Raw genomic sequence first — 27944 nt, 5'->3', positions numbered from 1 at the left:
TTACATAAATTATTCAATTCCTGCCCCTTTTTTAAACAAGAAACATCTTTTTTAAACCATCACTTATGACATAAGCAATCATACATTTATATAAATGAAAACAAACCACACCGACACAATCCTAGTTGCAAGCATTATACATCAGTTATAATTTACCCAGTCGTTTGCAAACATGACATAGCTCATTTAAGTCCTGCCTTCTTTTAAACCTCATTCCTCCCCTGTATGTATTGTTCCCACAATTTCAATTTTTTCCTATGTAGTTTACTCCTACCTTTTTCTAAAGAACTCAGTTCTAGTTGTTTTATCTCTGTTACTATATTCATTAAATCTAATATAGTTGGTTTAGATTTTGATTTCCATTTTCTAGTAGACAAAGAATAGGTGATGCATATAACAGTGTTAACAACATTAACTAAATCCAAAAGACAGCTTGATGTAAAACCCCACCAAACGTTTATTGTTAGTGCTTTTGTGCAAGTCCAATGCCTGCACTTCAGACAAAATGCATTCCCAAAAAAATCAGTCCTTATATACATCCCTGATGCAATTAATTAATTAATTAAAATTAGTCACAATTATTTAAAGATATACACCACCAAAAAATTGTATGGTATATTATGTATAAAACAGTTATATATTAAATATACACAATTATATATTACATTAAATTTAACACACTCCTTACTAAAAAACTGGATATCCACCTACACACATATTAAGTTAAAATCACTATTATTTTCATCTTAGAAAATATTTCCAGGTAAAAATATATGATAGAATAGAATAACATAAATTATACCATGCCCCCCCATTAATATTCCAAAACGTGCACGCTGATTGGCCAGCGTACACGTTGTAAATCGACTTATACTAATGGAAAAAAGTCCGTCGCCGGACTTTTCCATTAGTATAAGTCTCTTTTAAAACACTGTCTCGCTATGTTAAAAGAGTTTAACATAGCGACACAGGTTTAAAAAAAGCAACGGAGATCTCCTTTGCTTTTTTAAAGCTGTCTCGCTATGTTAAACTCCTTTAACATAGCGACACAGTGTGTAAAAAGCAACGGAGATCTTGCTTTCTCCGTTGCTTTTTTTTTTTAACCTGTCTCGCTATGTTAAATGAGTTTAACATAGCGAGACAGCTTTAAAATAAGCAACGGAGAATACACAGCAAAGGAGATCTCCGTTGCTTATTTTAAAGCTGCCTCGCTATGTTAAACCCATTTAACATAGCGAGACAGGTTTAAAAAAAAAAGCAACGGAGAAAGCAAGATCTTGCTACTGTTACGCTATGTTAAATGGGTTTAACATAGCGAGACAGCTTTAAAATAAGCAATGGACCGTTGCGTATTTTAAAGCTGTCTCGCTATGTTAAATCCATTTAATATAGCGAAACAGTAAAAAGCAACGGAGATCTTGCTTTCTCCGTTGCTTTTGGCCACAGCTCTGATGTACTGCGTAGGCATGCGCAGTACATCAGAACTTACCAGACAGCTGCGGAAGGGCAGCAAAGAGGCATTATACAATGCCATTATTTAAGAAAAGTAATTATTTCTTTTCTTAAATACTGTCATAGTATAATAGCAATAACCCACTTCTGGGTGTGGGTAATGCGGAATTTACCCACGGTTGTCTTTGTTTGCAAATCCCGCATTACGCACACCCAGGCGTGGGTTATTGCTATAATAAATTATTCCATATTTTTAAAATAATTAAAATTGCAATTCAAAGTCTTCATCATTTGGGCCACTTAAGAATCCACTTATCAAAAAGGTAACTATTAACCATTTAGGTGTTAAAAAAAAATCTCACCTAAAGCCTTTAGTTTCAAAATACATTTGATGGAACTGTATTCATTCAATCCTGGGTACATATATGCATTAGTATTGATTTGCCATATAAGTTCTCTTTCTTCTAGAATTAGCTGCCAGGGGCCTCCTCTAATATCTTTGCACACACATTCTGCTATGACATATTTAAATCTGTGTGATGGATATTCTAAAATATGTCTTGCTAAGGCATTTGTAGTTGTGCCTTTACTAATGTGGTATTGATATTCGTATATTCTTTGCTTAAGGGCTCTCTCTGTTTTTCCAACATAATAACTGGGACACAGCTGGCATATTGCAGTATATACCACACATGCTGTGTCACAGTTAAATCTACCATAAATCTGATATTCCTTTTCTTTTATTGTAAATTTATTCCCTGCCAGAATGTGTTGGCATTGTTGACATCTTCCACATTTATTCATGGCCCAACGATTGTGTGTGCTCTTAGTCTTATATTTACATTCAAGTATTGCTTTCAAGTTGAGGCCTCTTCTGTATGCTACATGTGGGCTATTACCTACCCTTTTCCTAATATTAGAATCTTCTTGTAGTAAAGCCCAATTCTTGCTCAGAACATATTTAATTGCATTTGCATCAATAGAAAAAGTAGTTATATACAGCTTATTTTATTTTCTTGATGGGTGGACCTTACCAACCCATCTCTTTCAACTATGTCTCCTTGGTCAAAAAATCCTTTACATAAAATAGGTTTAAAATGTCCATTATTTCTTTTTATTAGTACTTCATCGAAAATCTGTTTGAAAAGCACTATGGGGTAACCAAGGGAGCCCGCAGGATTTTTTGCAGGGGGGTGCAAACCTAGAGCCCCACCCACATAGCTCGCCCCGCCCCCTGCCAACACAGCCCCGCCCAAGTCCACCCACCCCAAGCCCCGCCCACACAGCCATTCCAGTGTCCCATTACTTGGCTATTTCTCCCCATTTACTGTAGACACTGTTCAAATCTGTGTGCATACTGTTTTATGCTTTAGTTCTACAATGATTACAGGCAGTTGGATTTAATTTACAACTTTTATTTCAAACATTATAGCCCAAACACTGAGGCATTTACTAAACCTAAATAAAGCAATAGTCTTACAATGAAAACAGACTTGGCATTAAAGCTTCTCTACTTTTGAAACTCACATTCAATGAAACAGCATTGAAACCCACATTCAAAGAAAATGCATCTGGCCAGTGGCAGGTTATTTACCTTTGAACTGTTTTCAAGCAATAGGCTCCTTGCACACCGTTAGGGCCATGCAAAAGTTATTTGATTTACCTGATTGTATTAATTATAATATATAATTGAATTATATCCCTTGTATTATACAGCAGCACTTGTTTGAGTGACTCTGCTGAAGTAAAAGTAATCTGAATAATTCCACATTAAAGATATCTGAAACTAATGAAGATATTGTTGCTAGAAAACTGTATATTTCAGTGTTTCATCTACAAATTCAGTGCCTGTTGCCGTCAAAGAATAAATTGCCTATGTTAAATTAAAAAAATGGTAAGCGGGTATATTGCAATAGAAAATGGATGATAAGCTGAAAAACAGTTCATAGTTATTAGGCATCTCATCCAAAGGAGGACATCCTGAGGACTGCAGCATACAAATGTATATGCTGTAGGAATAGAACCTTAAGCCTTTACATTAAGATGCAAGTATTCTACTTGTGGTGCTACTAACATAGCTTTAAAACTTTATACCACAATACAGATACCATTTGCTAAACAAAACAGTTGCACATTGTAAATAGACTTGGCATGAGCAGCAGTGAACTTAGCTTCCCTTAAAACTCACAGTTCCTTGAAAATGCACTTGAAAATTCCACCTGTTAACTCTAACTTGGGCATTTCACTTTCTCACAAACATACCACACCCCTCAAGGCCTCAACCTTAGTGCAAGAAATATGGACAAAGCCCAAAATAAATAGGGACAGATTATAAATATGGCTCTCAGAAACTTAGAAAATTGCAAGAGTAACAGGATTTGTGTTAGTATGCATTTTTCTAAATGACATGACATCTAAAACTGAAATGTCTCATTTAGCAACTTCAATCCTTTTTAGGAGGAATATGGGGCAAAAATCTGGACAGCTGAGGGGTATGCTACCTCCCTCTTATACACACACCAAATAATTCTGGTCAGACAAATTAGTTCTGGGAAGGTTGCACTGAGCGGCACCGTGCTTGAGCTGAAGTGGGTGAAATCCTGGTAGGTGATAACTGATCTGCAGCTCAGCAATGTGGAGCATTAAAGCATTTTTAGCAGAGCATTGTTTCATCACTACCTATTGTGTTTGCACATAAGCTGTAGTTATTTTAAACATTTGCCTTTTTTGATTACTACAGAGTACATTTACCCACCAGAGCTATTGTGTTTTGACTTCAGTGTGGAGCTGGTTGTTGCAGGGCTTGGCTTTTAAGTAAGGTAGCTATGCTTATTTACCATATACCATTAAAGCCACCCTGACCCAACTACAAGTGTACTAACACACAGACACTGCTATAAGACACTGGTATGCAATAAAATGTAATGAGCTTCTGAAAATACTGTAATCCTGTCCTTTTATTACAATGAATATAAAATACTTCGAAATAAGGTAAAAAAGCTCATAATCTTGAACCGACAAAACTACTTTTCCACACTTCAAAACAATAATAAAATCAAACCCTCAGAAATTTTGGAAAGGTATCTCTACTCTACTTAACCCCAGTAAACCAGATACCCTACCCCAGACCCAAACGCTCCTGACCAAGACTTGGCTACCCAATTTAACTCTTTTCATTTAATCCATTTCCAAATTAACGTCATCTTTCTTTAACACCACTACATTCTCCAAAACTCCCTTACCATCCCCAACCATCTCTCTACCCCACTCTGCTACTACTTCCTCATTCCCATCTACTAACTCCCATCCCTCCACTCCTCCTCCTACTACTTCATCAGCTTCATCTGCCCCTAATTCTCCCTCTTCACACTCCTTTTTCTCATTTAAACCTATACCCACTTCTACTATAAAGAAATTCCTTATGAAACTGAAGCCATGCACCAATGCTCCTGATAACATCCCTTCTTACTTTCTTAGCAAAGCTGCTGAAGCAATCGCTTACCCTATTAGCATTTTAATCAACGCTCTATCCAAGAATGTATAGTACCCCAAGTCTGGAAAAGGGCCTTTATCATACCTCTACATAAAAGGTGGCAACAACAACGTTACTAATTTCCGCCCCATAGGTATTCTGTCCCCCATCTCTAAACTCCTAGAAAAGTGTATCCAACTACAACTCCTTCCACATCTCTTAGATAATCACCTACTAACTCCCACACATGGATTCAGACCACATCATAGCACTATGACCGCCCTCCTCTCCTTCCTTGAAACTAAATAAAGCCGACTCTGGCCAAATTGTTTCTACCCTACTACTCGACCTCTCTAAGGCCTTTGACACTCTCTCACAGCCTGCTACTAACTAAACTTAACCTATCTCCCTCCTCCTTGAACTGGTTCTCCAGCTACTTATCTAACAGATCTCAAGCAGTCAAATGGAAAAAGGCCACCTCCTCATTTCTAAATACTCCTACTGGGGTACCCCAGGGCTCTATACCGAGTCCCCTTCTCTTCAATATATTTATAAATGATTTCCGCAACTCTATCCCATTCTCAGACATCATCCAATATGCCGATGATTCTGCTATTATCTGCACTGCCACCTCTATCCCCTCACTCCTAAAACTGACTCAAGATGCTTTTACAACAACTGAGCAATGGATGAAAAGGAATCACCTAGCACTCAATGCCTCTAAAACCAAATTAATGTTATTCACCCCTCTAAGGCAACTTCTTTCAATATAAACACATTCCACATCTCTAGACAAAATAATCTACCCCTGGAACTGGTGTCGAGACCAAGTTACTTGGGGTCCAAATTGATAACTAGCTCAAATTCAACTCCCACCTACAGTTAAATATCAAGAAAACCATCAAAAACTTGGTATGCTTTACCGACAAAATCATTACCTTACACCTGCTACCAAAATCACCCTCTACCTCATTTCTTATCCCCTCCCTTCTCTATGGAGCTCCACTCCTAACTAATCTACAGACCTCTCTAAAAACAACTTTCCTCTTGCTACAACAAAATTGCCAAGTTCGCTACCAACCACAAGTCCTCCACCCACCACTGTTCCTCTCTCCAAAACTAAAATGGCTAGAGCTACCCAGTTCTCACATATACTCAACTAAATCTTGCACATAAGCTCATTTTCAACCCCTCCCTTTGTCCCTCCCTTTCATCAGCCTTTAAAATGCACCTTCCTGCTAGAGTATTAAGGTCCAACAATCAAAATCTATTAGAAGTATATAAACCAACTCGTCCCCAGGCAAAAATCTTCTGTCTTATGGCCTTGCATGCCTTTGGAACTCCCTACCACCTTCCATTCGCACCACCCCAACCATTTTATATTTAAAAGATCTCTTCACTCACATCTAGTATCCCAGTGGGAATGCTCTTGCTCCCACCCACATTAACACTTGCAAACTCCATCTTCCTTCTTCCTCTGTTTCCTCCTGCAACTTTCCTAATTACCCACCCTAACTCATACATATTATTCCTACAATTATCAGAAAGAATATACTAGGCCACACTTCCCAAGTATTGCTTCCCTAATACGTTATTGCTTCTCAGTACTTTTGTGCATTGCTTCCTAATATGTTATTATTCCTCAATATTATCATGAAATGCTTCCAAATATGTTATTTCTCAGTGCTTTTGTGCTAAATTTCATCACTAGATTGTACTCGCTCTAGTTTTTGTTGTATTATTTGCAAATTGTTATTTCTTGTATGATTAACTTCTGTGTAATTGTATAATTTGTATATCTATTAATAACCTACTTAGTTTTGGAGCTTTTCTCCCCAGGACTCCATTGAAAACGGGTTCATTTGGCCCAATGGACTATCCTGGCAAACCAACTGCAAATAAAATAAATAAAATACTGTCATATGCATTTCAATACCCAAGGCTTATACATTATCTAGTCATGTAAATATTCTCTGCATGGCAACAACGAAAAGGCTTTCAATGCTGGTAATTCTTTAACAATATACTTACTAAAGCTTACTTGCATCTTACAATATCCGACAAGCTTACTAAAGCTTACTTGCATCTTACAATCTCCGACAAACTTACCTGATGTTCATTAAACCATGGCTACTTAAACAGAGAAACAGGGCACTGTGACAGCATACAGTTCCAGAATAAGAAGCATAAATCAACAGTACAAAAACCAGAACATTTTGCAAAATCAAGGACAGATGAAAAGCCACGGTCGTATTTGTGATCTACTTTGGATGGGGGAATACTCTGCACACTTACACTGCATAACTGCTCCTTGCCTTCCATGGACACATCCAGAGCCACTACAATGGGGAGTGGGGTGCAATAAGTATGTCACAATTTGAAATGTCTCTGGCTGACAGTGATGGATCTGACACTCATACCTCTCAACTTCAGAGCAAGAAATCTGGACAAAGCCATACACAGAACTAGAAGTGCGACACAAGCCCAAAAATAAGGCCAATTTTTAAATATTGCTCTTATAACTTAAATAGAACAGGTAGATCTTGCATTAGTACAAATTTTCTGAAGGGTATGAAATCTGAAACTCAAATGTCTGCCATTATTTTCTAACTTCAATCTTTAATGACTTGCCACTAATTTGCCAGAAAACCACAATTTTATGAAAAGCGGACCAAAATGTGATGCAGGAAATACCTGTCAAAAAAGGGACACCTTTTTAATATTAACAGTTAACTTGAAGCAGCTAACAAAATAAGAGCATCCACATGCATTTCTGAAATAAAGGAAATCTATAAGTGATCATTACAGTTATATATAATTGTAAACCCTCCACATTTTCTTCCAAAATTGCCATTTTGGAGGAGGGATTATTAGGGGAGAGCAACATTTTGAGCCAGAATTGGGGACAATTGAGATGTTTGGATATTCCTAATCTACAAAGTGATTTGCACGTACCTCTCAACCTCTTAATGCAGGAAATCTGAACAAGGCCAAATATATTGGGGAACATACAAACACTACTAAAATTTGCTCTTGTATAAACGTAAAGACAGTCTTGCATTAGCATGCATTTTCTGAAGGTTATGACATCTGAAACTCAATGTCTGTCATTTAATGGCTTCATTCCTAAATGATTTGCTAGAAAGTCACAAATTTGAGGAACAAACCAAAAATAAGCAGCAAATATCTATTCATTCTGCAAAGATATGGACAACTGAGAGGTATAGTTCAACCGGGGCTGTCTGAGCTTGCTACCCCCACTCACAAAATCATGGTCAAATGGAGCCTCCCCCCTGCAGCCATTCCAATGTCCCATTCCTTGGTTATTTTGCCCCATTTATCATAAACACTAATGTGCATACTGCTTTACTTCTGCGATGATTTAGGATTTCATTTGAAAGTTTTATTTTGCATTTTACAGCACAAACCCTAATACATATCTGTTAAAGCAATGCAGTCTCACAATGAAAATAGACTAACATTAAAACTTCTCTGCTCTTGAAATTCGCATGCATTGAAACAGCACTGAAAACCACTTTTAGAGAAAGTGCATTTTGCCAATGGCAAATATTAACTCTGGGCTGTCTACAAAATCATAGGCCCCTCGAACATAACATACACGTGCTCTTTGATACACCTTCCGGACTGTATTACATTATATTCCTTGTACAATACAGTACAGTTGTTAGAGGGCATTTTAAATTTATTGTTTTGAACATTTTTCCAGTAAACAATGAAACAAAAAGCATCCACCAATGACAAAACTGCCCAATTCAGAACATTACCATCATAAAAAGTCTACTCAAGTCCACCAGTATCAGTAAAAAATATACACAATCTCTGAAGTAGTAAACTCCACACTGAAAAAATTTGTAACTAATAAAGAGGTTGCTGCTAGCAAACAATTTATATGTCATTGTTTAATCTACACGCTTGCTCAGAGGTGACCTTTGCCTAACATACAAGGCCATGTCAAACCCAGATTTGATGAATATGCTTCACCTCAAAAAATCTAGATCCGTCAGAGCCACAAGGGCGGGAGACTTAAACCTCGACACGGCTATTAATAGGACGTGCTGGAGGGATAGATTCATCACCCAAAGACTCCCTATGCTGTGGAATAAAATCCCGGTATATGTGAGGCAGAGCACCTCGCTGGCCTTGTTCAAGAGAAATCTTGACCAATGGATGGGAGATCGCAGATATACCCCAGGGATTACCTCAGTGTCACTGCTCAACAGAGGCACAGCAAAATAATGGGTATAGTTCCCCATACTAAAGGGGTGGCTTAAGCCACAAAACTATGGGCTAGGCTTGTAAATGCCCTCGGGCAGATAGCCTAGTATGAACCTATGAACCTATGAACCTATGAACAAATAAAGTGCCTGTTACCCTTGAAGAATAAATTGCTTTTGTTGCATGCAATAAAAAAATGAAAAGCTAGTAATACCACAATAGGGAATTGATAGCAAACTGTTAACAGGTTCATAGTTACTAGGTATCTTTGCCAAAAAGACTGCAGCATCCACCCCCTTTACAACACAATACAGCATCAGCAATGCATTTACCTACTGTGGGAGTAGAACCCACAGCCTTCAGCAAGTACACTATCTGTTGTGCTATTAACAATGCAAGCAGACTAAACACAAGCAGCCCTAAACTTTTGCTCCCCTGCAGCTCTGCTCCTTGTAAAATCTACTGACACTCAGCTGTATCTCTGAACTTTTCAGCACAAAAATCTGGAAAAAGCCAAAATTTATTGGGGGACAAAACCAGGGACACATTTTAAACATTGCTTGTATAATGTTTGAAAGTTGCTAGAATAAAATGCTGCGTTACCACCATACATTTCACTGCCACGTCTTGAACCCAGGGGACCCGTGCAAAACAGTCAGAGCAACATACCACTACGCCAAATCAACTGTTTTGTGAAAGAGGAAGACTGAAACTTAAATAGCTACCATTTAGTGAATTCAGTTCTCACCATAGCACAGCTGTCAACCTCTTAGCACAAAGACCTGAACAAAGCCAATAATGGGTGACTACAACCACCAAACATTCAGTGAATTCAGTTCTCACCATAGCTCTCAACCTCTTAGCAAATAACACCCAGACAAAACCAGTAATGGGAGAATATAGCCCCCAAACATATTCAGTGAAATCAATTCTTACCATAGCTCTCAACATTAGCAAAAAACCTGGATGAAGCCAATAAATACCTGAACAAAGCCAATACTGGGTGAAGACACTAACTATAACTGTAACCAAGTAGTAAGGGGAGACTGGATCTACACATTTTATTTTTCCCCAGGCTGATTAACTTTAAGAGTGCACTTCAAACGCTTTTAAATAAAGTTCTAGAAGGACAAATTAGAGTCCCCCCCCATTGCTTCTGTTACTGTGGTGGAAGAAGCACCTTTTACCCTCCAAAGGCATACGTAGCAATTTGCAACTTTGGTCCTGTTGCTAGCTGAGAAATGAATCACACATCTTTGGAAAAAAGGATGAAGAACCAGCTATAAGTCAATTAATAAGTATGTATGTTATATTAAGTAATGCAATTAGAGCAGTCATTAACCACTCCACACTCGAAAAAGGTAGCTCTATAGGGGGGAGGTTCAACTAAGTCTGAGGGAAAGGATACTGAAACACTTCTTTCTTTTACAAAATTCACAAAATATACACACGGAAGGTGCAGAGCACTACTCACTCACACAAACTCCATCTCAAGTAAGTCGCGCCACTTTTGTGTTTTGGCGACAACCGCCAAGTGTTCAGTCACTGTGAAAAAAAAGGACTCCGACTCAGGAGTGGAGCAACCAACCTACCTTCTTCTTGTACCAACACCACCACCAGTCCAGTCCTTCCACCACACGATGGTTTTGAATAGCCACAGCCATGAATCAGGAAGGATAGTCTTCTCCACTGTCCACCTGCACTCTACCAACATGATCTCGTCGACAGTTATAAAGTTTAAGGAGGAGTTTGACGCTTGTCACGTTAGTAATCAAGTATGCATCATTGTGTCATGTGACTGCCTGCCACACCACCTCCGCTAACATTTCTTCCTAAAAGTCCGATTCTACGAACAATGCAGGCTTTACAGAAAAAAAAAGTAAGCGGAAATAAAATAGAAAAAAGTGTCTTTTACAGAAAAAAAAAGTAAGCGGAAATAAAATAGAAAAAAGTGTCTTTTGCAGATATCATTAAGAAAATCCAGGGGGGTGCAAGTGCACCCCCTTGGGGGTAACCTCTTAATAAACATACCCTTCAAATTCATGCATTCATGTAAAAAGTCATTATCCGAAGAGACCATCCTAGATGCCCTTACTAGTTGGCCTTATACTACCGCTCTTTTTTGGTGGTAGGGATGGCTACTGCTAAAATGTAAAAATGCATTAGAATAGGTCGGCTTCCTAAATGTAGTTCCCTTGTACCTATTAAGAGTTCTATCCTTGGTTAGCCTCACATCCAAAAAGCTGATAACATCACATTCAAACTGATATGTGAATCTAAGAAACCATGTATATTCAGAAATAGTTGCTATAAATGCAGTTGCAGAAACTTTGGTTCCTTTCCATATAAAAAACATATCATCCTGGTATCTAGTGTACCAGGCCAGATTCTCTTTAAATATAGAGTTGTTAAATAGAAACTGCCTTTCCCAGAAAGCCATCACACAGTTCGCAAAAGTACTGTCACAGGGGGACCCCGTCACCAATCCTATTTTTGCAGGTAAAGCTGTTTGTTAAATAACATGAAGTTATTACTTAAAACTAAATCCAGCAGTGTTTCAATTAAATTGATTTCATCATGTGCTACCCTATGCAAAATGAGCAATTCTCTTACCCATTCTAAGCCTGTCTTTTGAGGTATAACTGTGTATAAATCGACTGTCCACAGTTAAGAAATTAAAATGATTAAATTCCAGGCTATTAATATTTTTCAAAAAGTCCCACGGATCTTTACATATCTGTGGTTCATTATTAATTATGGGTTTTAGTTTGCTATCAGTAAGTTTTGCAAAGGCATATGTTATGGATTTCCTGCCATCCACTATTGGCCAAGTCCTTGTGTATTTTTGGAGAACCAAACAATACCGGTGTTAATCATGCTGGCATAGATAGGTAGTAATATGTACTTACATCTATGCTATTTTCTAACAAGAGGTCATTTAACACATCTTTAATATGTTTGTATGCAATATTAACTTCATTGGTACTAACTTTAACATATTTATTTATTTTATTTTACATTTGTTGACCGGGTTAATCTGGCTGGGCAGAAACCCTTTTTCAGCAGTGACCCAGGGAGAAAAGCTCCATTTGAGTACAAATATAGCAGGCTAGCATACAGATTACACATCATATTCTAACAATAGAGCAAGCAGAAAACTATTTACAAAATTTACATTACAATCAAGATTAAGCAGTAGCTTTGTAGTAAGGCTTTACCGAGCATAGTAAAGAAGTAAACTGTGGAGATGAGCGGAGGTAATACAGAGGGGGTTTAGGGATCAAGTATAGGAGAGAGGGAGGTTGGAAGTAAGAAGCAGAGGGAAGAAGGGGTTAGAGGAGGGGGCTAGACATAGATAGGGATGTTAAATAGGAAAGTTAGATTTAAGATGAGACTGGAGGTTGAGGATAGAAAAACTTGTGGAACTACAGGAGAGTGGGGTAAGTAATGTAGAATAGTATGAAGGATAGAGGAGAGAGAACAAGGGATAGAATGGATATTTTTATGGTGGCTGACTACATTGGCAGTACCAGTGATTTTTGAGGTGTTCCTTTAAAGCTGCTTTGAATAATTTTGAGTTGGTAAGGGACCTTATCTCTTGAGGCAGTTTATTCCAGGACATGGATGGGTGGTAGCTATAAAGTTTACATCCGGTTTTAGTTTTGGGTTTGTAGATATGGAGTAAGTTTTGGTTAGAGCTTCTTAGTTGTCTGGAGGGAGAGTAGTAGGAGATGAGTGGCGTGAGCGTTGGACAATATGAAGGCAAGTAAAGGATAGAGTGAATAATGGAGAGCTGTGAGAGTAAAAGTTGGTGAGGTAGTTCTAACCAGTTCATTAGTTTTAGTGAGATGCAGTGATGGGATTTATAGTTTTGATGTGCTGCAAAGCGAGCAATTTTATTATAGGTGGTTTTAAGCTTGGTGAGAAGGGTAGAGTCAAGATTAGTAAGGATCTGGGAGCCATACATAAGACTGGGTGGGAGGTATGATTGGGAGAGTGTAATCTTGGCGTCAGAGGAAAGGAATTTTTTAGATCTGTAGAGGAGTCCGAGTTTTTGCTGGGTCTTTTTGATACAGTTATTTATATGTATGTCAAACTTCAATTGATCATCTATGGTGATTCCTAAGAGTTTGGTGCTATGTTCTACTTGTATGGGGGTGTTGTTAAGAGATAGAATGGCGAAAGTAGATTTGATATAGGGCAGATTTTTAGGGAGGAACAGTAGCAGTTTGTTTTGTTTTTTTGGATTGAGTATGAGTTGATTGTCAGTTAGCCATGTTTCAATTGAGTTAAAGGCAGTTTGGGTGGCTGAATGGAGCTTAGAGAGGGAGCTGGCTATAGTAGTAATGGTCGAGTCATCAGCGTATTGAACTAAAGAAGTCTGGGGGGAAAGAAGAGTAGAGATTGTTAGTGAAAATATTAAAGAGTAAAGGCCCTAAAATAGAGCCTTGAGGAACACCCATTCTGACTCGTAGAGGTGGTGAGAGTACGGACTGCCATTTTACAGATTGGGTTCGATTGGAGAGGTAGCTAGAGAACCATGAAACAGCTTCAGGGGAGAAGTTTAGTTCTTGTAATTTGTTTAAAATGAGAGGATGAGAGACAGTATCAAATGCCTTGGACATACCCAGAAATAGGCATGAAACTAGTTTGTGGTCATCTCTGGCAAGAGAAACTGTGTGGTGAAAGGATAAGAGTGCTGTGGTGGTGCTATGTCTGGGTCTGAAGCTGTGTTGAGTAGGAGTTAGAAGGTTATATTTGGTAAGATATTGCATGACTTGTTTGTGAACATACTTTTCAAGGACTTTGGAAAGAGCGGACAAGATAGCAATGGGACGGAAGTTTGAGATATCTGAGGAGTTGCCGCCTTTGTGTATTGGAAGGGTGTGAAACTGCTTCCATATAGTTGGGACTTTTCCTTCTGTGATTGAGCGATTAATTAGAATAGATACTGGTAGGGCAACAGACTCTGATGCTAGTTGGAGAAAGGAGGAATTTTATCTGTAGATGCAGAGCAGGTTTTTAAGTTGGATAGTAGAGTCTTGATAAAGGAAGTTGGCACTGGTTTGAAGGAGAAGGTGTTAGAGAAGGATGTGGTGGAAGGAGGACTTGTGACAGGAGGGTTTGGAGTTGATGGTGTGTTAGACTTTAATAGATTGGATATGGAGTCAATAAAGCAGGAGTTAAATAAGGAAGCAGTTTCTTTGGGAGTTTTGTCTGGGGAAGGGTTTGGGGAAGAAGGATTGCCTGGGTGGAGTATCTGGTTAATGGAGTGCCAGAATTTTTTTGAGTTAGATTTTAGCACAGTAGGGGGGTTATAGTAAAAGTCCTTTTTATCTTTGTTTATGTATTTCTTTGTTAAGTTCTTAGCTTCTCTGTATTTTTGCAGATCATTAGGAAGATTAGTTTGGGACCAGATTTTCCAAAGTTTGTCTCTATTTTTCATAAGGTTAAGAGTAGTTTTGGACAGCCGGGGTGAAACTGTAGATTTGATGTGTATGGTACGAATGGGAGCCAGAGAGTCTAGAATGTCTAGAAAGAGAGAGTTGAAGTGAAGGACAGCTTCATCTATGTGGGTAGGGTGGGTATTTTAGAACATCCCAATTAACTTTAGAAAGAAGGGTGTTAAGAGTGTCAGGGTTAAAGTTAGAGAGTTTGCAGCAGGTGATGTATCTGGGTGGCTTAAAAAGTTGGGGAGAGAACCTAGTAACTTTTACTGGTGAGTGATCACTTATACAGTTTGGCAAGGTTTGGGGGTTGTGGTATTTTGTAGGTTGGGTTACTAGTATCCAGTCTATAAGGCTATGAGTAGTGTGAGAGTTATATGAATGGGTTGGGTGGGTGACAAGCTGAGAGAAGCCATATAAATTAATGTAATTTTTGAATGGTCATTACTGATAGTTAACCAGTTGATATTCACGTCCCCAAAGAGAATGATTTTGTTGTGAAAATTGTGTGTGAAGAAGGAAAGTATATTTTTTAGAATGGGGATGTTGTCTCCTGGAGGTATATAAATTGCAGCTATGGTGATGGAGTAGTGGTCATTAATTTTGAGATTTGCCATGATCAGTTCTGCAGGTACAAAGGATGGGGTAGGTTTGGGTAGCAATGTCAGGGTGAGATGGTTGGCATAAAGTATCGTTACGCCACCTCCTTTTTTGTTAGGGCAATCTAGCTGTAATATGTTATATCCTGGGGAAGGATGTTACTATCTGGGATATGAGGTTTTAACCAGGTTTCAGTCAAGGTGACAATATCAGGGTTGTGATCGGTTATCCAAGCATGAAGTTCAGAGACTTTATTTAGTATACTGCGAGGGTTGATAGAGTAGAAGGAAATTTGTTTATTAGGTGGGGGAGAGGTGAATGGTGTGGGGGAGGTGATAGGTCCAGGGTTAGGGTGTATATCACCAGATAGAAGAAGGGTAGGTAGTAGATGGTTGTGCTTTCGTAATGGTATTAGGTAGTAGCTGAGTTTGGGCTTGATGTTTGAAGTTGAATGGTAAGTGGGTGAGGTTTTTATTTTAGGGAGTGGAGTGTTAGGAGGAAGGATGGCAGAAGATATGATTATAGACAAATAATTAGCATGAGAGATTGTATAGAGATATGTAGGAGTTGTTATGATAGGGAATAGTTTATAGGGATGAGAAGTTAGGAGGAGGAGGAGAGTGAGTGTAGGATGAGAACAGATAAAGTAAGTGCAGACACAGTCAGTGAGAGTAGGAAGGAGTAGTGAATTTAGAGGGTAAGTTTGGAAACAGCAGGGTAGTATGGGCTAAAAGAAACAAATACAGGTGTTAAGTTGTCCAAGGAATGTTCGCTAGGGGTATTAGGTAGGGACTGCAGGTTTAATTACAGGTGTTGGAAGTCAATGAAAGTATAACAGTTGTTAATAAGGAATAGGAGAGGGTTGGTCTGTGAAACAGGAAGGGGCAGGGGTTTGGTGGGCTGGATAATGGTGTGGATAGGTATAAAGGAAATTATTTGGGGGATGGGTTGGAGGAGAGCGAAGTGAGCCCGAGTGTAGTGAGGACAATCAGAGTGGGGCTACACCTTCTGGAGTGAGATCGTCCAAAAAAACAACCAGTCAATCTCAATCTAAGAGATCAGATTAAAAACAAATTTCAGCTTCTAAAATATCAAATTAAGGTACAAGGGGTCTGTTACCCAAGTGTACAGTAAGCAGGGGTGCTTGTTTGTCGGGAATCTATAAATAGAAGTAGGGGTATGGCAGCAGGTATCCGTGGTATAGTATCTATCACACTGTAGCATATTGGATATTTTATTGGTATAGTCATCTTCATCCATAAAAATAAGACCACTGCCAATTATGCACATGTTTTTTACTCAAAACACTTCTAATATCCATTTTGCATATGCATTCAAATGTCATTAGAGTTTCATGTATTGGTGGATTATAAATACTAGAAACCCTTAAATCTTTATCTAATGAAGAATTATTTGCAAATAAAACTGCCAAGTTCATTTTTCTAATATACAGTTTTAAGTCTATTATAGTTTTAGCCAAATCACCTCTCCGATCTGGAACAAATGTGAGGCCCCTTGCTAGTGTATTCACCATCTCCGTGCTGATACGCAGAAGAAAAATTGTATACTTTGAAATTGCCTGCTGAATTAGTTATAATCACATAGTTAATGTCATTTATCTCTTTCTGCGGTTCTGGTTCTTGTTCTTGCGTTTTTGTTTCTTGTTCTTCTGTGCTTGATTCTGGTTGCCATAATTCCTGCCCCTGTAAAAATCCTGAATAGAACTTGCTTGCCCATATTCAATTTGATTATTTTGGTTATTTTGTTGTTGATTAGAGCAAATTCTCTTGCTGCGCCTTGGAAAAGGCGCTTGGCCTTGTTCTTCCTCGTCGCTGTGTTGTAAAATGTTATTTAGTGGGCGTTCCCTCCCTTCAGTTACCATGGCAACATTAACAACATTTGTAGTCCCTTGAAAGTCTGCTTTTGTGACATAACTGTTCGGAATAGGATATGCTACTCCTTTAGAATAATCATTTACATCCCTTATGATTTTCTTCTTTTTTATTTCTACAGACCTGTTGATGACACGGTCTATGCTTGAAAAAATGCAGATATAATCATATTTGTATCGTGAGAAGTCCATGTCTCTAGTTATATCTTGTTCAAGTATTTCTAACTCATTTTGCAACTGTTCTACTTGTGTACTATAGTTCTTAATAAGACTTAATAAGTCAGTCAAACAGGGATAAAAGTTCGCCATGGAACTGGGATTTGTTAATTAAACCTATGGGGTAGCGCCATTGACGCAAACCCTTAGGAACTATTTTCTTCACTAAACATTCTTGAAAGTAAGCTATTTCAAGCTGTAACTTACAACATTTCAACAGTTTTTGATCAAATAGTTTCAGCTTAGTAGTAATATTTGATGCATTATTGTTATCTTGTATAACATTGCTATGCAGACCAATACTATTAATTTCAAAAAATTGTGGTACCTTCAAATAATCTGTTAGTAACGGTTGTTGTGAACCATAGCCAGGAGCGGCTCGTGGTATCAGACTGCCAGACTGCAGCCCTCCCACCTAGAAAAAAAAAAAGAAAAATCTGTAAAACTAAAAAACAAACAGAAATAAAAAAACCATAAGTCTAGACTGCAGTCTGGATAGAGAAACACAGATACCCAGAATCAGTGCAGGGACGACCGCACAGAAGAGGAGGTCCAGACTGCTTCAGCTGCAGGCAGATCCAATCAGGACTGAGAGAGGTGAGCTGCTCTCGCAGGACTTTCATTGCATGGGCTCATTCAGGAGGTAGGTGTAGCAGGTTTTGGTCACTGGCTGCATTGCTCTATGTCACAGGTGGATTTTGTTGCTTGGTCAGACATACATCAGGTAAGTGAGTGTGTTGCTTCAGGTCATTTTGCTGCTTGGAGGATTTTAGGTTGTTTTGCTGGCTGGAGGAGTTTAGGGTGTGTGTGTGAAATGCCCCAGTTACTATACACTGGTGGCTAGAGAGAGCAAATGGTGGTGGATAGAGACTCAGGCTTGAACCCTGTACCTTGGATGCAGGTGGCAAGGACCTGAATTCCCTATCCACCACCATTTCTAAAAAAAGCTTGCAGATTTTTGCCTCATATTTGTTCTGTTCCTCATAAAATCTGTGGTTTCTGTATCTACATTTTTCCTTGCAAAGTATGTAGTGTAGTGGTGCACTGGTAGCATTGTTGCCTAACAGCTACAGGTTCTCTGGTTTGATTCTTGGCTGGGGTGCCTTCTGTGTGGTGTCTGCATGTTCTCTTTACTTGTAAAGATGTGATTGGCATTTCTCTCTACTCTGCTGAAAATTGTCTTTTGTTCCAAGTCAGACTAGTTTCCTGGTTAAAAGTTTAAAAAATAGGCATTTGAATTTCAGACTTCATGTTCTTCAGAAAGTACATGGTAACACAAAATTGTTCTAGCAGTTGTCTAAGTTTATAACATGGATATTTGAAATGTGTCCCTATTTTTGGGACTGTATTTCCCCATTATTGGCTTTGTCCAGGTATTTGTGCTAAGGTTGAGAGTTATCTATGGTGAGAACTGTATTCATTGAATGTTTGGGGGCTGTATTCCCTCCCCATTACTGGCTTTGTCCACATGTTTTTTGCTAAGAGGTTGAGAGCTATAGTGAGAACTGAATTCACTGAATGTTTGGGGGCTGTATTCCCCCCATTATTGGCTTTGTTCAGGTGTTTTGTGCCAAGAGGTTGACGGCTATGCTGAGAACTGAATTCACTAAATGGTAGCCATTTAAGTTTATCTTCCTCTCTTTTACAAAACAGCTGATTTGGCATAGTGGTATGTTTCTCTGACTGTTTTGTACAGGGTCCCCTGGGTTAAAGACGTGGCAGTGAAATGTGTGGTGGTAACACAGCATTTTATTCTAGCAACTTTCCACATTATACAAGCAATGTTTAAAATGTGTCCCTGGTTGCCCCCCCCCCAAATAAATGTTGGCTTTTTCCAGATTTCTTGGGCTGCAAAGTTCAGAGATACAACTGCGTGTCAAGTAGACTTTAGTGCTGCTTATTCTGAGTCTGCTTGCATTAATAGCACAACAGGTAGTGTACTTGCTTTTGATGTAGAAGGCTGTGGGTTCTACTCCCACAGTAGATAGATGCATTGCTGATACTGTACTGTGTTGTAAAGTGGGTGGATGCTGCAGTCTTTTTGGCAAAGATACCTAGAGTAGTAACTATGAACCTGTTATCAGTTTGCCATACAGTCCCTATTGCGATATTACTAGCTTATTTTTATTTTTTTTTTAATGCATGCAACATAGGCAATTTATTCCTCAAGGGCAACAGGCACTTTATTTGTAGATGAATAAACATTGACATATAAAGTTGTTTGCTAGCAGCAACCTCTTCATTGTTACAGATTTCTTTAATGTGGAATTATTTAGATGACTTTTACTACTTCAGAGATTGTGCATATTTACTGATACTGGTGGACTGTAGAAGGTTGAGTAGACTTTTATGATGGAAATGTTCTGAATTGGGTAGTTTTGTCATTGGTGCATGCATTTTGTTTCATTGTTTACTGGAAAAATGTTCAAAACAATAAATTTAAAATGCTGTCTAACAACTGTACTGTATTGTACAAGGAATATAATTTAGTAGAATCAGGAAGGTGTATCAAAGAGCACATGCATGTTTCATGTGCAAGGGGCCTATGATTTGAAAACAGCCCAAAGTTCATCTTTATCTGCCACTGGCAAAATGTATTTTCTTTGAATGTGGGTTTCAATGCTGTTTCATTGAATGTGCGTTTCAAGGGCAGAGAAGTTTTTAATGCTAAGCCTGTTTTCATTGTGAGACTGCGTTGCTTTGTTTAGCAGATATCTTAGTGTTTGTGCTGTAAAATGCAAAATACAACTTTCAAATGAAATCCAGATCATCATAGAAGTAAAGCAGTATGCACATTAGTGTTTATGGTAAATGGAGTGATATAGCCAAGTAATGGATCATTGGAATGGCTGTAGGGGGGAGGGCTCCATTCGACCATGATTTTGTGAGGGGGAAGGGCGGCAAACTCAAAGACAGCCCCAGCTGAACTATACCTCCCAACTGTCCAGATTTTCACAGAATGAATAGATTTTTGCTTCTTATTTTTGGTTTGTTCCTCATAATATTTGTGGTTTTCTGGAAAATCGTTTAGGAATTAAGTCACTAATGACGCTGAGTTTCAGACTTCATAACCTTCAGAAAAATGCATGCTGAAGTAAGACCTGTTCTATCAACTGTCTCAGTTTATACAAGAGCAATTTTTAGTACTGTTTATGTTCCCCCAATATATCTGGCCTTGTCCAGATTTATTACATTAACAGGTTGAGAGGTACATACAAATAAATTGCTTTATAGAATTAGGCATAGCCAAACCTCTCAACTGTCCCCGAATTTGGCTCAAAATGTTGCTCTTCCCCTAATAATCCCTCTGCAAAATAGCAATTTTGAAAGAAAACGTGGAGGGTTTACAATTTAGAAATAACTGTAATAATCAGAGTTATAGATTACTTTTATTTCAGAAATGCATGTAGATTCTTTTATTTTGTCAGCTGCTCAAGTTAGCAGTACTATTATTAAAAAAATGTCCCTTCTTTGACAGGTTCCCAGCTGTATTGTGTGGCTATTTTATATTTTTGCATCACATTTTTGGTCCATTTTTCATAAAATTGTTTTTTGGCAAATTAGTGGTAAATCATTAAAGACTGAAGTTAGAAAATAATGACAGACATTTGAGTTTCAGATTTCATATCCTTCAGAAAATTCATACTAATTCAAGACCTACTATTCTATTATCTTTCTAAGTTTATAAGACCAATATTTAAAAATTGTCCTTATTTTTGGGCCTTTGTCCCACTTCTGTGTATGGCTTTGCTCTGATGGTGAGGTATGACAAATGTGTCGGGGCCATCAGTCAGCCAGAGACATTTTAAATTGTGACATACTTGTTGCACCCCACTCCCCCATGTAGTGACTCTGGATGTGTCCAAGCAAGGCAAGGAGCAGTTGTGCAGTGTAAATGTGCAGGGTATCCCCCCATCCAAGGTAGACACAAGTACTACAGTGGCTTTTCATATGTTCTTGATTTTGCAGAATGGTCTGGTTTCTGTCATATTTTTGTACAGTTGATTTATGCTTATTACTCAGAAAGTGCCTGTTGCTCTGTGTTTTAAGTAGCAATGCTTTAATGACCATCAGGTAAGCTTGTCTGAGATCATAACATGCAAGTAAGCTTTAATAAGCATACTGTTAAAGAATTGCCAACATTGAAGCCTTTCTGTTGTTGCCATGCAGAGAATACTTAACTAGATAATGTATAAGCATTGGGTATTGAAATGCATATGACAGTATTTGTAATAAAGGACAGGATTACATTAAGAAGCTCATTACACTTGTTGGAGACTTCCAGTGATCTCTGAGGGCTTTACCCGTAAACTAAACAGAATGCCATTCATGTGTGGTCCATAACCTGTACAGTAATCCTTTAAGCAATGTATCTTGAGCTTGTTTGCTTTTCATTTTTTACTTTGATCATGTTTTCCCCATGAAACAAGTAGATAGTTGTCAGGCAGCAGGTCTTTTTTGGATAAACATTTTTACAAGTGGGGGTATCATACAGATTGCTACTTTCAGCATGTTACTTGGTACTTTAATAAAGCTGAATATAAATTATAATGCAGTGCAAGGAGAAGCGGTTTGAGCTGAGTGCTGCATGTTTTTCTTATACTTGATTTTGACTGGCATTCCAGTAATGTATTTAAAAAGTAATTTATTTTTTCATGCCTCACAACCTTTTTGTTTCCATCTAGATATTAAGTAAGCTGTCAAGCAGCCAATGCATTGAACTATTTTTATTCTTTTACACTTCATTTGTCTTGATTGGACTCTCATAATGATGGTTTGGCACCTAGGGCAGCATATTTAATTAATGTTTAGTTTTTGTGGATGTTATGTGATCCTATCTCGCCTACATTCTGACTGATGGGTTCGGAGCCGATCCCTCGGCTCCGACTCGGCACGCTTATGCCAAAGAGCGAAGTCTCTTATTGGCTGAGCTTACTATATCCCAGGATGCACCACTACCAGTCCCCCAGATCTCGTTTGCCGCTAACCTGCGAAGACGTGGTCTCAAGCTGGCTGAGCTGAGTAGTTATTTTAACTAACTTTTTCTGTCAGTTTTTTGCTGTTGTTCTCTCAAAAAGCTGTTTTAACAGCTATTCTTCTCATTGTTGTGTGATTGGTTGGATTTGTTGAAGACTTTTGTTGTGTGATTGGGTTGAGTTTGGCAGGCCCCTTCATCTAGGGCCTTCCGGTCAATCAACCCTCCTATATCTTACATATAGAGAAAAGGCTTTAAATTTTTGTAGCTCTGTTTGTTCTTACAGGGTTTTCAAAGTCCCCTGTCATTTCGTAGCGATAACTGTAAGCCTATACTTAGGGGTGTCACCAGTAATTGTATTTTTCCAGTCAGATTACTGAAATTTTCCCCATAATGTCTCAGAATCCTAGGCCTTCGGGCTTTAAAAAATGTACAAAATGTAATTTCAAAATGTCCATCACGGACGATCACTCGCTCTGTGTGTATTGCTTAGGTGCAAAACATTTACAGGAATCATGTAGCGTATGTCACGCTTTTTCCTCAAGGGTCCTCCAGGAGAGGAAAAATAAATTAATTCTTAAGGGGTTAATTAAACCTTCTTTTGAAGAAGCCTTGGCATCCTCTCCTTCTCCGCCAAAGAAAGGCGTCGGTTCCGACCAGTCCGTCGGATCCGACCGCTAAGAGACATAGGCAGGCCTCTCCTTCGGCTCCAAGGACTTGGAGCCGAGGTGAACAGTCTGCCTCGATGCCACCAGTATCGACTCCTCTGGCTTGAGCCGATGGCTGGGGCATCGAGAGGCGGGTCACCTTCGGCTCCACTGGTCTCGGAGCCGACAAGGGTCACCCTCAGACACTTCCTCCTCGGCGAAGTCCACCTCGGCACCGATGGAATCTGGTGTGTATTCCTCGGCGCCGATACTCATCGAGTCACCTCGGAGCCGGTCCCCTAGTCCTTTGGGGCCGTTGGAGGGGCCGTCTCGTACCCGTTCTGTTTCTTCTCGGTCTTCGAGGATGTCAGATTCTGATATAGACAGGGTGCTCCAAAGACTGTTCCAGTCCCCAGTCTTCCAAAAATTTGTTTCGGTTCCGACCCAGTTGGCTTCGAGCCGATGACCTTGGCCCACCCATTGCCATTCCTCCTCCGACTGCTTCGGCTCCGGAGCAGGTGCTGTTGGAGCCGGTGGAGATCTCAGGGTCGGCTCCGACCCTTACTCCAACCCGGCCTTGGGTCCGAGTTTGGTACGGACTTCTTCGGCTGGACCGGGGTGATGTTTGGGACCTATGCTCGGTTCCGAGCCTCCCCTCGGTAAGCTGGCGGGACTTCCGTCTATCACGGCTCCGGGACCGGACACTCCCAGGATTCTGGGGTCCGGCTTTCAGAGCCATGAGGAGTGCCTTGGCCAAGTCCTCTTCGGCCATCTCTCCGGCTTTACCGGCACCTTCCTGGGCGTGGAGACTGGGTCTTTGGCAGTTCCCTGTCCGTAGTCAGCGGAGCCCGGGCCTGAGGTTACCCCAGTGGGGTTCCCCTCCTCCTGAGGGTTCTTCGGAGTTGTCTTGGAGGAACCCCAAGGAAGAGATCGTGCAAGAGGAAGCACGTGGACTCCCAGTCTATTACATCAGACACTGATCTTGATGATGCAGAGGGGTCCCAAGTCGCCTCGGATGATGTCTCATTTGCAGACATCTTAGAGATCCTTAAACAACGAGGTGGCTGGATATCCAAACCCCTCTGCTGATGAGTCAGTGCTCCTCAAGGCCTTTGGGGCTCAGCCCTCCGCCTCCTGGGTGTCTCCGCCTTGACGAGCTTCTGGATTTAGTTTGTCAAGGGCGTGGGAACATCCAGATACCGTGGAACCAGTCCCTTCTCGTCCAAATAAATTTTTGTCTGCTCCCCGAGAAGGAGTTCCTCACTAAAGGCGTGGCTGTAGATGCCATGGTGGTGGCATCTGCTACACAACAGGACGTGGCAGAGGCTTCAACGTCCATCCATCCTCCTAATAAAGAGTCTAGGAGTATGGACAGGTGCGGAAGCGCACCCTGACTTCAGCGGCCTTTACTTTAAGGTCTCTGAATTATTAGGGACATTTTACCAGGCTTCAGAGGGATCTGGTCAAGGAGTTGTCAGATTGCCTCTCGGGTAACCTACCTGAGCAGCTAGGGCAGTCGGTTAGGTCTCAGTTGGGTATCCTTACGTCAATGTCTGGCTCGTGCATGAGGCTCATTTCCTATGCGGAAAGGGGGTAGAGCGGCAGGCACAGGCGTGGCTCTCGGAGACAAGCCTGGCTCCGCTTGTGTCAGTTCGGAGGCCTTCAAGTCTTCCTTCGCCCGGCTCCCTTTGATGGGTCCTCCTTGTTTGGACCCAAGGTTAAAGACACCCTTACCCGCTGTGAGCAAGAGGGAAAAACTTTATCTGCCGGAGCCCGTTATTCCACCCCTTCGGCCTTACCCCAAGGCTAAAGGAGGGGAAAATGTGGTTCCGCAAATCTTGTAAGTTTTTCTCCCAACAGCAGGAAGATTCCCTTCCAGAGGCAGAGGACGGGAAATTTTTCAGGGAGACGCCGTCCCAGAGGTGGCAGAGGGCCCGCAATTCTGGAGACCCCGAGTCCTTTCGTGGCTCTTCAGCCTCCCACACGTCATGAGGGATTGCCCGGCTGTGCTGCTCCGGAGCCAGTCGGGTGTCATTTTGCCAAGCACCTAAAAGCCTGGGAGTCAATCACTCAGGACAGATGGGTGCTTCGGATCATTGCCGGAGGTTACACCATCCCATTCACATACTCGCCCCCACCGTCCAAAAGAATCCCGGACCCACCACCCAGTCAAAGGGAAATGGCAGCCGCAGAAGCTTTAAAGCTGCTAGAAAAAGGAGTCATCCAACCAGTCCCCACAGACCAGATCGGATCAGGAAATTACTCCAGGTTCTTTTTAGTGCCAAAAAAGACAGGGGACCTGAGACCAATATTGGATCTCAGCAGACTGAACCAATCCATCACGAAATCCAAATTCTGAATGGTCACGTTACAATCCATTCTCCCATTGTTGGAGAAGGATGTTTGGATGTGCTCCATAGACCTCAAGGACGCCTATTATCACATACCGATACATCAGGCGTCCAGGAGGTATCTGCGCTTCAGCCTGGGAGTCAGTCATTACCAATTTTGCGCTCTGCCCTTTGGTCTCACCACAGCCCCCAGGGTGTTCACCAAGTGTTTGGCAGTAGTGACGGCTCACCTGAGAAGTCTTGGATTCCAAGTGTTTCCCTATCTGGACGACTGGCTCCTGACTGCCACCACCAGGCATCTACTAATGGACAACCTCAAAGCCACCATCTCCCTGGGTATTACCCTGGGGATTACATTCAATTGGTCAAAGTCTGTCTTGCTGCCCTCTCAACGCGCATAAAGTTCATAGGAGCAGAGATAGACTCAAGATTGATGCGTTTTCTTCCTGCCGAAAGGATCCAAACTTTACAGGGCCAAGTTCAAGCTCTGATCTCGAGATCCAAAGCCCCAGCCAGGATGGTTCTACAAGTTTTAGGCTCAATGTCTGCCACGGTTCTTTTAGATCCTCTGGCGAGATTGCACATGAGGATTCTTCAGTGGCTATTGTCAACTCAATGGTCCTTTCAGGATCTTCCTCTCAATCATCACATCATGATTACGGAAATATGCAAAAGGGACCTTCGCTGGTGGCTTCAGACATCCAATTTGGATCAAGGAAAACCCTTTGTTCTTCCCTCTCCAGTGGTTACCCTGATGACAGATGCCTCCCAGATAGGGTGGGGGGGCATTGTCTGGGCAGGCTAGTTCAGGGCTCCTGGCTTCCAGACGAAGCTCTCCTCCACATCAACGTGTTGGAGATGAGGGCTGTACTTCTATCCCTGCAGGCCTTACACAAGTTTCTTCCTCAGGGCATCATCGCCATCCACACAGACAACATGTCGGTGGTCTGGTATCTGAACAAACAAGGAGGGACCAGATCGTACCCTTTGCAGAGAGGCCATGAGAGTGTGGGAATGGGCTGTAGCTACCAACCGCTTCTTGGTAGCGACCCACATCCCGGAAGGTCAAATATATTGGCAGACAAATTGAGCAGGACAATTCTCTCTCCTCACGAATGGTCTCTAAACCACACAGTAGCAGCTCAGGTTTTCAGGAGATGGGGACGCCGTGCTGCGACCTATTTGCAACTCCACTAAACACCAAGTGCCAAAGGTTCTTCTCCTTGATCCCACATCAGGGAGTACCAGCTATGGATGCTCTAGCACAACCTTGGCCAACAGGGCTACTTTATGCCTTTCCTCCAATTCCACTTCTCCCCAAAGTTATTCAAAAGCTTCTCAATTGGGGTCCTCAATGATACTGATTGCCCCATTCTGGCCTCGTCAGGTATGGTTTCCTTACCTGAAGAAGCATGCGTGGACGATCCGTGGACTTTAGACCTAATTCCGGACTTGCTAATCCATCAGTCGGGACATCGGCATCAGTCCCTTCAATCTTTGAAATTGACAGCTTGGCTCCTCCACTTCCGACTTTAGTTAGAAGGCACACTAGACCCGAAGTTGTTCACATTTTATCTTCGCCCACAAACCCACCACTAACAAATTGTACCTCAGTAAGTGGAAGAGGTTTGCTATCTGGGCTCAACTCAAGGGCTTAGACCCTATCTCTGCTCCTGTCCCAGAGGTTTTGAAATTCCTAACATCCCTGTTTAATCAAGGATCTTCTGTCTCAACTATTAAAGTCCAACTAGCGGCTATCTCTAAATTCCACGAATCCATGGATCCTCCTTTGATGAGCAGCAGACTATGCAAAACTTTCATTAAAGGTGCGAGCCTATTAAGACCCCAATTTTTCATCCTGCACCTCCGTGGGATCTTGATTTGGTGCTTCATTAACATCTTCCCCTTTCGAACCGGCTGCTACATGTGAGTTAAAATATCTGTCTTGGAAAACTGCCTTCTTAGTTGCAATTACTTCTGCAAGAAGAGTTTCAGAGCTTCAAGCCCTGTCTATTAAGCCACCGTACTTGATTTTCCACAAGGATAGAGTATCACTTAGGCCTAATCCATCCTTTGTCCCAAAGGTCTGTTCTAGTTTCTGTCTCCGACAATCTCTAGAGCTACCAGTTTTCTTCCCAAAATTCTCCAATGAAGCAGAATACACTCTCCATAAATTGGATGTTCGCAGGCAATTACGCTTCTATTTAGACAGGACTCAGCAACTTCGTAAGTCAGACCAGTTGTTTGTGTCCTTCTCAGATAATAAATTGGGCCAAACCATCACAAAAGCTACTATCTCCAAATGGATCAGAGATTGCATAACTCAGGCTTATTCTTCTTCGAATAAGCAACTTACAACATCCATCAAAGCTCATTCTACCAGGGCTATGGCTACTTCTATAGCTTTTCATTCCAAGCTCGCTATATCAGAAATTTGTGCTATGCTACTTGGTCCAATCCGCACACTTTCATTTCCCACTACAAATTGGATGTGGCATCTAGAGGACGAGCTTCATTTGGTTCCACGGTACTCAGGAGTGTTTTCCAGTGAGCCACCCAGGATTCAGGTGCTAGGGACGCTGTCCCATCAGTCAGAATGTAGGCGAGATAGGATCACATAACATCTTTTAGTTATGTACTCACCATAACTTCAGATG

This window comes from Protopterus annectens, chromosome 17.part0 (genome assembly GCF_019279795.1).
Source record: "Protopterus annectens isolate FY-2018-M chromosome 17.part0, PAN1.0, whole genome shotgun sequence".
Classification (NCBI taxonomy): Eukaryota; Metazoa; Chordata; order Ceratodontiformes; family Protopteridae; genus Protopterus; species Protopterus annectens.
This window is presented reverse-complemented; position numbering follows the sequence as displayed.